The sequence below is a fragment of the Humulus lupulus genome, chromosome 1 (assembly GCF_963169125.1).
Source record: "Humulus lupulus chromosome 1, drHumLupu1.1, whole genome shotgun sequence".
Classification (NCBI taxonomy): Eukaryota; Viridiplantae; Streptophyta; class Magnoliopsida; order Rosales; family Cannabaceae; genus Humulus; species Humulus lupulus.
In genome coordinates, this window is record NC_084793.1 from 157,173,742 (window position 1) to 157,185,817 (window position 12,076).

A 12,076-nucleotide genomic window follows, 5' to 3' on the forward strand; every position below is an offset into this window, starting at 1 on the left:
AATAAATATTATCCTCAATATCAGCCATATTAATCAAACCTTAGGTTAACATCAATATTCTTAAACTATAGGTTAAACTTAGAAAATCTACAAGTACTACTATGAGTGTCCAAATAAATCCCAGTCTGAACCAAAAATCCACAGTTATAAAGATATTACTATAATACTACTATCTAACTTAGCTAAGTAAAGTTCTTGGACTCTACACTCAGCTAAGTTCTAGCTGCCTAAGGGAAAAATACCCAATCGCCCCTGCTTATTAAGTCTCCCACCAAAGTCCACTAAGGGCAAAAAGGTCATTTCACACCAATTCCCACTAAACCTCAAATTATACTTAAAATCCCTATTAAATCCACTAATTGCGCTAAATACAAATATATTTTCCCTCATTGTAACTCATACCCCCAATAATTCGCGATAATTCACCAAATTATCAAAATACCCCTAGACTCACCCTGAGCGGGGTATTATTCCCGTTGTGACTTTTCTGCCAAATTGCTCACTAGGATTGCCTCGTGTCGAATATCTTAAATATATCCACATAATAATGTGGTCTCACTCATAAAAGCATATATAATTACAAATATACCCTTACCGAGTCAAAATTACTAAAATGTCTTTTTTAACAGAAACATGCATATAAGCACGTTTAATACACTTAAACGTGCATAAGCAGTCATATCATAATATAACTCATATAGTTCACATATATAATCACAATTAAATCATATTAACACAAACATCAAGTTATGCCATCTTGGCACAGTAATCAAGGCATTAAGCCTTATTAGCAAGATTGGGACGTTACAACTACCCCTTCTAATAGAAATTTCATCCCTGACATTTATCTGAACAGCTCGGGAAACTGATCCCACAATGTCTGATTCTAATTTGCAGGTCACCCCCTCGACCTTGTTGTTCCTCCATAACACCTTAACCAATGGTATAGTCATGTTCATTACCCTGTTATTTCTCTATAACACTCTCACTACGGTGATAGCGTTATTCCCTAAGACTTTATCCATTCTATCCAAAATCTGAGGACAAATCTTTATCCAATTCTAGATTCTCATGACCCAGTACATGTGTGGTATCTGAAATATATTTTCCTTAGCATCGATACTCGAAACACTCACCAGTGATGGGCACTTTCCTAATTCTTTCTATGATATCAAAGATCCATAAAACCTAGGGCTCCATTTCCTTTTCTTTCCAAATTATTTTATCCCTTTCATCTCTGACACTTAGTGAACACAAAATCCCCAATCTTGGAACTCCATGTTCCTATACTTGGATTTGCGTAGCTTTTTCTGTCTTTTCATTACCGCAAATATTCCCACTCTAACATTTCCAAATATATTTATTGGTTCTCTGAATTGTCTTAGTACCATAATACTTCCTTTCTCCCATTTCATCCCTAGAAATGGGTGATCTACGCTTCCTGCCCCACAATATCTTATACGGAGCCACTCTGGTCGTCGACTGATAATCGTTGATGTAGGAAAAACTCGATCAAGGGAAGGTACTTGCCCCTTGATCCCTCAAAGTCCAATACTCATACCTAGAGCATGTTCTCTAATATCTAGATCATCCTCTTAGATTACCCGCCTATCGAAGGATGATATTTGTACTAAGTTTCATCCTTGTACCCATTGCCTTCTGCAAGCCTTCCCAAAAATTAGAAATAAATAGTGTAGGATTCCAATCCGGCACCATAAACTTTGGTGTCCCATGGAGGTACACAATCTCCCTTCACATACAATTTAGCATACCAATCCATGTTACAATTTGTTTGCACAGGCAGAAAGTGCGTCGACTTGGTATATCGAGTCACGACCACTCATACCAAGACCATCTTACCCACAACTATAGGAAATCCATCCATGCTTATTCTAAAATGCCCAAAGGTCATGATAACCCCGCTGGCCCCAAGTATTTATCCCTCACTTGCAGAAAGGTTAGGCGCTTAGCCACCGATATACCGATTTTAAATCTTAATACACATTCGGGATGCCTGGGTGTAGCCAGTATGGGATGGGATAAGATTCATCCAGAATCTCCCTCTTGATGTCGGCGTCCATCAAAACACATATGTGATCCTCATATCTTAACCTATCCATGTCAAATTAGTAGAGTCCTTAGCCACTTCTACTAAGATTCCCTTCCTATGTTTCACCATTTTTAGACTTATATCTACCAATTTTCAAATCCTAAACTCCATACCAATTCTATTCGTTTCCTCAACTGACTTTGTTGTGATCTGTTTCAAATCATACACTTGGCTTGGAACTTTTCAACTTAAGGCATCAGCCTCCCACGTTAGTTTTCCCTGGGTAATAAGGGATTTCTCAATCATAACCTTTCACCGATTTAACCAATATTTCTATCTCATATTCGGATAACAGAACACCTTAACTCTCCTATCTGTGTATATCTCACTCTTCTTCCCCATATAAGTGGTGTCACCACACCTTAAGTGCGAATACCACCGCTGTCATCCCTATTCGCGAATAAGGTATCACTATTTATATTTCTTTAATTCATAAAGCAGAAGAAATCACCTTCCCAGCTTGTCCCAAAACGTCGTAGTAACCCACAAACTTTTTCTTGATTTGAAGGAAGACTGAATACTGACGCAGTAATTAATCGCCAATTCAATCCCTGAAAATTGTTCTCATACCTGCCGGTCCACCCGAACTTTAGGTTCTTACGAGTAAACTTACTCAAAGGTATTGCAATCCTCGAGAACCCTTCAACTAACGCTAAAAATACCCCACCATTCCAAGGAATCTTCTAATTCCTAAAGCACCCATTGGCCTTGGTCAATCTCTCACTGGCTCCATCTTGGTTGGATCCACTATAATATCATTCTTTCTCATAATATAACCTAAAACATTACTCGAATAAGTCAGCACTTACACTTCTTAAACCTCACATAAAATTAATGTTCCCTTAGCCTCTGTAGTACCAAATGGAGATGTTCTTTGTGTTATTCTTCTGTCTGAGAATAAATCAATATGTCATCAATTAACACCATCACAAACTTGTCCAAACGATCATTGCACTCTCGATTTGTCAATTCCATAAAAGCTGATGGAGCATTGGTCAGTCCAAAATACATCCCCAAAAATTTATGGTGTCCATACCTCATGCAGATAGCAATCCTTGGAATGTCTGCTTCCATCCTTAGTTGGTGATAACCAGATCGAAGATCACCCTTCAGAAATCTTGTCTTGCCTTGCAACTGATCACCTGAGTCATAAACCTTTAATGGTGAATACTTATCCTTGATAATCACCTTATCCAATCCCGGTAGTCAATACACATCCACAACAATTCATCTCTCTTCTTCATAAATAATAATGGTCCACCCCATGGCAAGAAACTAGGTCTGATAAATCCTACATCAAGTAGTCCTTGTAACTAAACCTCTATTTCTTTTAACCTTGTCGGTACCATTCAGTAAAGTTCCTTAGAAGTCGGTTCTATTCCCAACGCCAATTCTATCACCCAATCAGTCTCTCAATGTGGTAATAATTCAAGTAAATCTTTTAGAGACACTTTCAGAACCCTCCAACCAATCTGGTCTCTTCCAATTCAATAGTTCCCATAATAGATTTCTGGCCTTCAACACTGAAGTCGTCAGAACACAGGGTCCATCCCTAGCACTCATAATCAGAAAGGGATCTTCTCCCACAAGCTCAAAATTACCATTTGATTCCCACTAGTCATGATTTAATCCAACTCCTAAAGATTATTAACTCTCTAATAGATAGAAGGGTACCAAACCTCACACCATGCCAATCACAAGGTCTTCAAAATTCATTTATCACCATACTTGATACAACAAGATAAATGGCACTAAATTGTCACCTATGTGGTGTGCCCTCTAAATAAGTTCTCCAATTCTATTTTCCACCCTGACACTTGCCTCAAGTATCCCAAAATCGTTTATCTGACCTGGTGGTACCACAAATATTCATACCTTTCCGTCGGTAAATGGGGCCATTACCCTTACTGGATCCTGTAAACAGAGTGTTAACAGTTATGAATAGGAATAGTTTCTGTTGCACCGAAATCGATTATCCACGAAGTTTCGGTAGCAGAAGAGAAATTGCCGGAATGTGTGATGGACCCTAAACGGGTATGTTTAAAAATTTATATATCGCAAGCGCACGAATCGTCCATATAGAATAGTGATCGTAAGCAAGGATGTCGAACCCAAAGGAGTTGTCTAAAATCGAAAATGAAACTATTTTAAATCAAAAGTAATAAATTCTAACCTAGTTCCAAAGATTTATAAGTTTCAATAGTATGAACATAAAATGAAATATTGAAAAATAAAGCTTTTTAAGATAATGAAAATATACCAATAATGAGTTGAAAATAAGTATTAAAAGAAAAGATTATTAAGATACTAGAATCCACAAAATGTAAGTTTAATAATATTTATTAGTATATTGATTCCCAAGTTTTAGTGATAGTTAAAATAATTTAAACTATCATTTTCCAAAAATATTTATAATTTTAAGCACAATTTTCTTATAAAAAGATAGGATTTTTCTTCACTTTTCAAAATTATAATTTCAAAGCATTTAGTGTAAATCAATCTAATGAAATAACAAATAAATCAATGAACATTATTTATAAGGCAAAACATAATATTTTTGTTCTAAGCATGGATGTGTACAATTTAATGACACATCTTACACAAAGAATATTATGTTTATGCACTAATGAAGAACAAAGTGTAAAAATGTTCTAACAATCTAAAATACAAGATATTTAAGATGAAAGAAATATATGAAGAAGAAAAATCCATAGACTTTGTTGCATTACAAGGGAAATCAACATACAACATAAATATTACCTAGTTACAAGTTGCTTCATCATGATCTTAATAATCTTATGAAAAAGATTAGAAGCACATAACTTAGAATAGAAATTACAAAATAAATGACATACATACTTGCAAAATGCTCTTGAAAAACCCAAATGGAAGAGAGAATGGTAGAGAGAAAATGAGAGAAAAAGATGGTAACCAAAAACATTAAGCACCCCAAAAATGGTCTTGAAAGTCCATATTTATAGCCAAAGTGAGTTTATTAAAATAATCAATTTAAATTAATTAAATTGATTAGATTAATTAAATAAAATAAATATGGTATGTAGAGGTAAATTATAGGGTGTAATGATGATGTTGTGGTGAAAATGTGTAGGAAAAAGGGTAAAAAGTTGGCATTTTTGTCAAAGGGGACAAAGGGACAAAATGCATTTTTGTTGGGCTCAATAAGGGAAATGGCAGCAATGTGGTGGTTGGGTGTTGGAGGGGGGGCCACGGGTTGGGCCTAGAGTGGGCCTCACGTGGTTGGGCTTTTGGAGAAACACCATTTTTCTTGTTACTTTCTTTCAAAATTACCATCTTTCCTTTGATTTTCTTGCTTTTCAAGGGCAATAATTTTCCTACACAATAAATTATAAACTAAATTAAAATTAAATATTTTCATTAATAAAATATATCATATAACTCCCATGAAAACATTAATTAAAATTTAATTTACATAACATTTAATTTCAATAAAATCATATTTTTAGCATTCAAACTAACAATACTAATTTTAAATAATTAAACTACAACATATTATAATAACATATCTATAAAAACATATAAAAATCTAGAAAACTACAATAAGACTAATAAATTAAAAATTACATAAAAACTTAATAAGTTAATTAAAAACTCATGAACTAAGCAACAATTAGCATGTAAAACATGTTAAAATAACTCTATTTTGTAGAGTTATCACACCCCCAAACTTAAAGTTTTGCTAGTCCTCAAGCAAAAGAAAAATTAAAATACACATATATATTTTTTTTTATTGGTGATATAAAAATGATTTTCTCAAAAATTGCACAATGAAAATAACTCTCAGAAATTATTATGAATAAAAGTTAAGCTTATATAATTAATTAAATTGTCAATTTTGCTTTTAGAAAATATGTTTTTATTAAAATTATTTTTCACTTAAACTTATAGGAAATAAGAGTTTTTATGAAAAATGTAATTTTTGTTACAAGCAAAATTGACCCTATAATTAAAAACAAAGCTTAAAAATTATTCATATTTTTAAGAGAATTAATTTCAAACTCAATCAGAATTTTTATCATTGAAAATGAAAAATATCACCAAATTTTTTTTTTTTTTGTAAATAATTTTTTGAATTTTTTTTTTTTTTGAATTTTTATGAAAATGAACAAATAAAAAAAAATTAACAAAACCACAACATATAAATAAATAAATAAAAATTCAAACAAACATTTTTTTTCTTTTCAAACAAGCATACATAAAATAAAACACAAAACATTAAAAACAATGCAAAGCAAACATAAATAAAACACAAAACAAACACAATAAAACTCGATACCCCCAAACTTAATTTAAGCATTGTCCTCAATGTGTCAAAATATAAATATAAATTAAAATTGACAAGAGTGTAAAGTTTAGAATGGTCGTACCTCGATATTGTGCATTGCGAAGATAGAACAAGATAGAACAGGATACAACTAACAAAAATTAAATCGCACATAAAACAACAATACAAATAAAACACAAGTTATCAAGATCACACAGGAATCAAAGAGCATGGTAAACAGGGTCCTCAAGGAGTATCTCATCCACTTCATCAGTTTTTAATTCCAAAAATGGTTTTAATTTTTGTCCATTAACTTTAAATATATCACCATTTTTAGGATTTTCAATTTCAATAGCTCCATGTGAAAAAACAATACGAACAATGTAAGGACCAGACCACCTAGAGCGTAACTTTCCCGGGAATAAATGCAAACGAGAGTTGTATAAAAGGACTTTCTGACCTGGATAAAAATCTTTTCTCAAAATATTTTTATCATGGTAAAATTTCATGCGATCCTTATACTTTTTTGAATAGTCATATGCATCATTCCTAATTTCGTCTAGTTCATTGAGTTGAAGCTTTCGTTTCTCACCTGCTTTGTCTAAAGAAAAATTTAACTGCTTAATTGCCCAGAAGGCTCTATGTTCTAACTCAACAGGTAAATGGCACGCCTTCCCATACACAAGTCTGTAGGGTGACATGCCAATGGGCGTTTTGTACGCGGTACAATACGCCCATAATGCATCAATGAGTCTTAAGGACCAATCTTTCCTAGTTGGATTCACAGTTTTTTCTAAAATGTGCTTAACTTCCCTATTAGACACTTCAACTTGACCACTAGTTTGTGGGTGATATGGTGTTGAGACTTTATGTGTAATGCCATATTGTTTCATCAAATGTTCAAATGGCTTATTACAAAAGTGAGTACCGTTATCACTAATTATAGCACGTGGTGAACCAAAACGGGAAAATATATTTTCTTTCAAAAAACGAAGCACAACTTTGTGGTCATTAGTGTGGCATGCAATAGCTTCAACCCATTTAGATACATAATCGACTCCAACAAGAATATAAAGATTACCAAAAGAGTTAGGAAATGGTCCCATAAAATCAATGCCCCAAACATCAAATATGTCAATAATAAGAATAGGATTTAAAGGCATCATGTTTCTTTTAGTTAAACTTCCTAACTTTTGGCAACGTTCACAAGCTTTACAATAAACATATGTATCATGAAAGATAGTAGGCCAATAAAAACCACATTGTAAAACTTTAGCAGCTGTTTTCTTACCACTAAAATGTCCTCCACATGCATGATCATGACAAAAAGATATGATTTTAGACTGATCACAGTTTGGAATGCATCTTCTAATTATTTGATCAGGGCAGTATTTAAACAAGTAAGGATCATCCCAAATAAAGTTTTTCACCTCAGAATAAAATTTAGATTTATCATGCTTAGACCAATGAGATGGTATTTCTTTAGTGACCAAATAATTAACAATATCAGCATACCAAGGTAATGAAGAAATATGCATTAATTGTTCATCAGGAAAAGTTTCAGTGATAGGAGTGGAATCATGTATAGTTTCAACAACTAGTCTAGATAAATGATCAGCAACAACATTTTCAGATCCTTTTTTATCACGTATTTCTAAGTCGAATTCTTGTAAAAGCAGGATCCAACGGATCAAACGAGACTTAGCATCTTTTTTCGATAAGAGATATTTTAATGCAGCATGATCAGAATAGACAATAATTTTAGATCCTAACAAATAAGATCTAAATTTCTCCAATGCAAAAACAACAGCAAGCAATTCTTTTTCGGTTGTGGAGTAATTTAATTGAGCATCATTTAAAGTTTTGCTAGCATAGTAAATTACATGAGGTATTTTTTCAAGTCTTTGTCCTAAGACAGCACCTATAGCATAATCAGAAGCATCACACATTATTTCAAAAGGTATTTTCCAATCAGGAGGTCGAATAATGGGTGCAGTAGTCAACAAATTTTTTAATTTTTCAAAGGCAACATGGCAATTGCTATCAAAGACAAAAGCATTTTCTTTTCCAAGTAAATGGCATAAAGGCCGAGAAATTTTGCTAAAGTCTTTTATAAATCTTCTATAAAAACCGGCATGGCCTAAGAATGATCTAATTTCTTTCACAGTTTTAGGTGGGGGAAGTTTTGAAATAAGGTCAACTTTAGCTTTATCAACTTCTATTCCATCAGATGAGATTACATGACCTAAAACAATTCCTTTTTTAACCATAAAATGACATTTTTCCCAGTTAAGCACAAGGTTTTTCTCTTTGCAACGAATTAAAACAAGTGAAAGATGGGGCAAACATTCATCAAAAGAGGAACCAAACATAGAAAAATCATCCATAAATACTTCAAGAAATCTTTCAACCATGTCAGAAAAAATCGAAATCATACATCTTTGAAAAGTCGCAGGTGCATTACATAATCCAAAGGGCATGCGACGATATGCAAAAGTTCCAAAAGGGCATGTAAAAGTAGTCTTTTCTTGATCTTCTGGGGCGATGGGGATTTGGTTATACCCCGAATACCCATCAAGAAAACAATAATATGCATGGCCAGCTAATCGTTCAAGCATTTGATCAATAAAAGGCAATGGAAAATGGTCTTTTCTAGTAACATTATTCAACTTTCTATAATCTATGCACACTCTCCACCCTGTTTGTACTCTAGTAGGGATTAATTCATTTTTCTCATTTTCAACAACTGTGATCCCAGACTTCTTAGGCACAACTTGAACTGGACTAACCCATTGACTATCAGAAATAGGGTAAATGATACCTACGTCTAACAATTTTATGACCTCTTCTCTAACTACTTCTTTCATATTTGGATTTAATCTTCTTTGACATTCCCGAGAGGTTTTAGCATTCTCTTCTAGATGGATTCTATGCATACATATGGATGGGCTAATTCCTTTAATGTCTCCAATGGTCCAACCTATGGCTTCTTTATGTTTTCTAAGGACATCTAACAATTTACCTTCTTGTTCTTTATCTAAAGCGGATGCTATGATAACAGGTAAGGTTTCAGACTCTCCTAGAAAAGCATATTTTAAATTTTCTGGCAAAGGTTTAAGGTCTAACTTTGGAGACTCAGAAATTGATTGAACATGACCTAAGGGTGAAAAAGGTTCAACTTTGGTTTCATTTAAGGGTATAGGCTCTACCAAAGAATTCACATCATCATTAGAGTCATCAACATGCAAGTTCATACCAAAGTATTTTTCACAAAAATCAAATAAGTCATTTCCATCATTTTCACAAATACTATCTATCATGTTAACTTCATGCACTTCTTCACACTCAACAGATTTAACCACATTAAAAACATTCAATTCAACAGTCATATTTCCAAAAGATAATTTCAAAACACCATTACGACAATTTATGATTGCATTAGATGTAGCTAAGAATGGTCTACCTAAAATGATAGGAATTTGAGCATGCATATTTTCCACAGGTTGAGTATCAAGAACAATGAAGTCAACAGGAAAATAAAATTTATCAACTTTTATCAAAACATCCTCTATAATGCCTCTAGGAATTTTTACAGAACGATCGGCTAATTGAAGAGTTATAGAGGTAGGTTTTAGCTCACCAAGACCAAGTTGCTTATAAACAGAATAAGGCAATAAATTTACACTAGCACCCAAATCAAGTAAAGCTTTGTTAATAAAATGATCACCAATAATGCATGAAATTGTGGGACACCCAGGATCTTTATATTTAACAAGACTCTTATATTGAATAATGGAACTAGCTTGTTCAGTTAAAAACGCCTTTTTAGGAACATTAGTGTTTCTTTTAACAGTACAAAGATCCTTTAAAAATTTAGAGTAGGCAGGAATTTGTTTAATGGCATCTAAGAAAGGGATATTGATACTAACTTGTTTAAAAACTTCTAAGATGTCATTATATTGGCTGCCTTTTTTAATTGGAAGTAATCTTTGTGGGAATGGGGCTTTTGGAATGAAAGGATGGATTGGAGTTTCTTTGTTTGATGAGTCATTGAGATTAGAACTAGGAGGCTGACTCTTTTCTTTTTCTTTTTCATTTTCAACCTCGGGTATGTAATCGGGTTTGACAATTTTCTTTCCAGACCTAAGAGTTGAAATTGATTTGACTTCTCCATTATGACTAGACTTTCCTATCTCATATTGACCTTTTGGATTAGGGATAGGTTGACTAGGGAATGTTCCTTTTTCTCTATCAGCTAAAGCAGTGGCGAGTTGTCCTACTTGTGTCTCGAGTTTGGTAATAGATTGAGATTGATTTTGTAGGATTTGTTGGGTGGATTGCATAAATTGTTGTAAAGTATCTTCTAAGGAAGGTTTTCTTTGTTGCGGATATGGTTGATTTTGTGGGGCATGAGCTTGGTTTTGTGTGTTGTATTGGTGCCCTTGATTCATTTGGGGTTGGTTTTGTCTCCATGAAAAGTTCGGATGGTTTCTCCAATTTGGATTGTAGGTGGACGAAAATGGGCTATCATTTGGTTTCCCATAAGTATGAAGTGCATTGGCCTCCTCAGAAAAGGCTTCTTGGTAGGAAGGGCATGATTGTGCATTATGGCAAGGACTAGAACATATAGAACAAACATCTTTTCTAGGTTGAATTGGAGAGTTTATAGTTTGGCTTATGGCTAAAGCTTCTACTTTTCTCGCTAATTTATCTAAGGATGTTCTTAAGTCTAATTCTTCTTTTACTTCATACCTTCCTCCTCTTTTTGGTGAATTAGTTGACCTAGACCTAGGATCAAAATAATTCCATTGTTGTGAATTGACAGATAAATCTTCAAGGGCGTCCCACGCCTCTTGTCCTTGAAATTTTAAAAATTTTCCAGTATGCATAGATTGAATCATTTGACGATTAGAGGGAGTCAAACCATCATAAAAATATTTTACAAGTCTCCATTTTTCAAAACCATGATGAGGACATTTTAATAATAAATCTTTAAATCTTTCCCAACATTCATAAAACTCTTCATTATCTTTTTGAAAAAACTCGGAGATTTCTCTCCTTAGACTATCAGTTTTAGACATAGGAAAAAATTTCAGTAAGAATTTATTATAAAGTTGATCCCATGTAGTTATAGACCCCGTGGGAAGGGAATTTAACCAGGCTTTTGATTTGTCTTTTAATGAAAAAGGGAACAATCTTAGTTTGACCGACTCATCAGAAAAATTTTGAAATTTAAATGTTGAGCAAATTTCTAAGAAATCTTTGACATGCATGTAAGGATCCTCTCTATCTAACCCATAAAAAGATGGCAATAATTGAATGATTGCGGGTTTAAGCTCAAAATGAGTAGCAGAAGTAGTAGGTAAAACAATGCATGAAGGAGCATTAGATGAAATAGGTGCAAAATATTCAAGCAAAGTTTTTTCAGGCACAACATTTTCATCAACAATATTAGCAATAGGTTCCATGATGCTCAAATTTTTACTAACACTTTCAATTTCAAACAAAGATAAACGTCTTTTTACTAATCGTTTTTTAGAGTTACGTTCCCAATGATGCATACAATTTTTCACAAACAAGGCAACAAGGATAATCTCAAACAAACAATTTTCTGATGTGGAAGATCAGTTAAAACCGCAACCACAGAGCATACTTAGAATTTT

The 12,076-nt window shown here is 33.4% G+C and overlaps 1 non-coding gene across 1 annotated transcript; it reads left to right on the top strand.

Moving 5' to 3' along the window:
- The first annotated feature begins 11,372 nt into the window (after positions 1-11,372).
- Positions 11,373-11,479, top strand: LOC133813459 (small nucleolar RNA R71). Its single transcript, XR_009884469.1, has one exon. It is a non-coding gene; the product is annotated as a small nucleolar RNA R71 (small nucleolar RNA).
- The last annotated feature ends 597 nt before the right edge of the window (positions 11,480-12,076 follow it).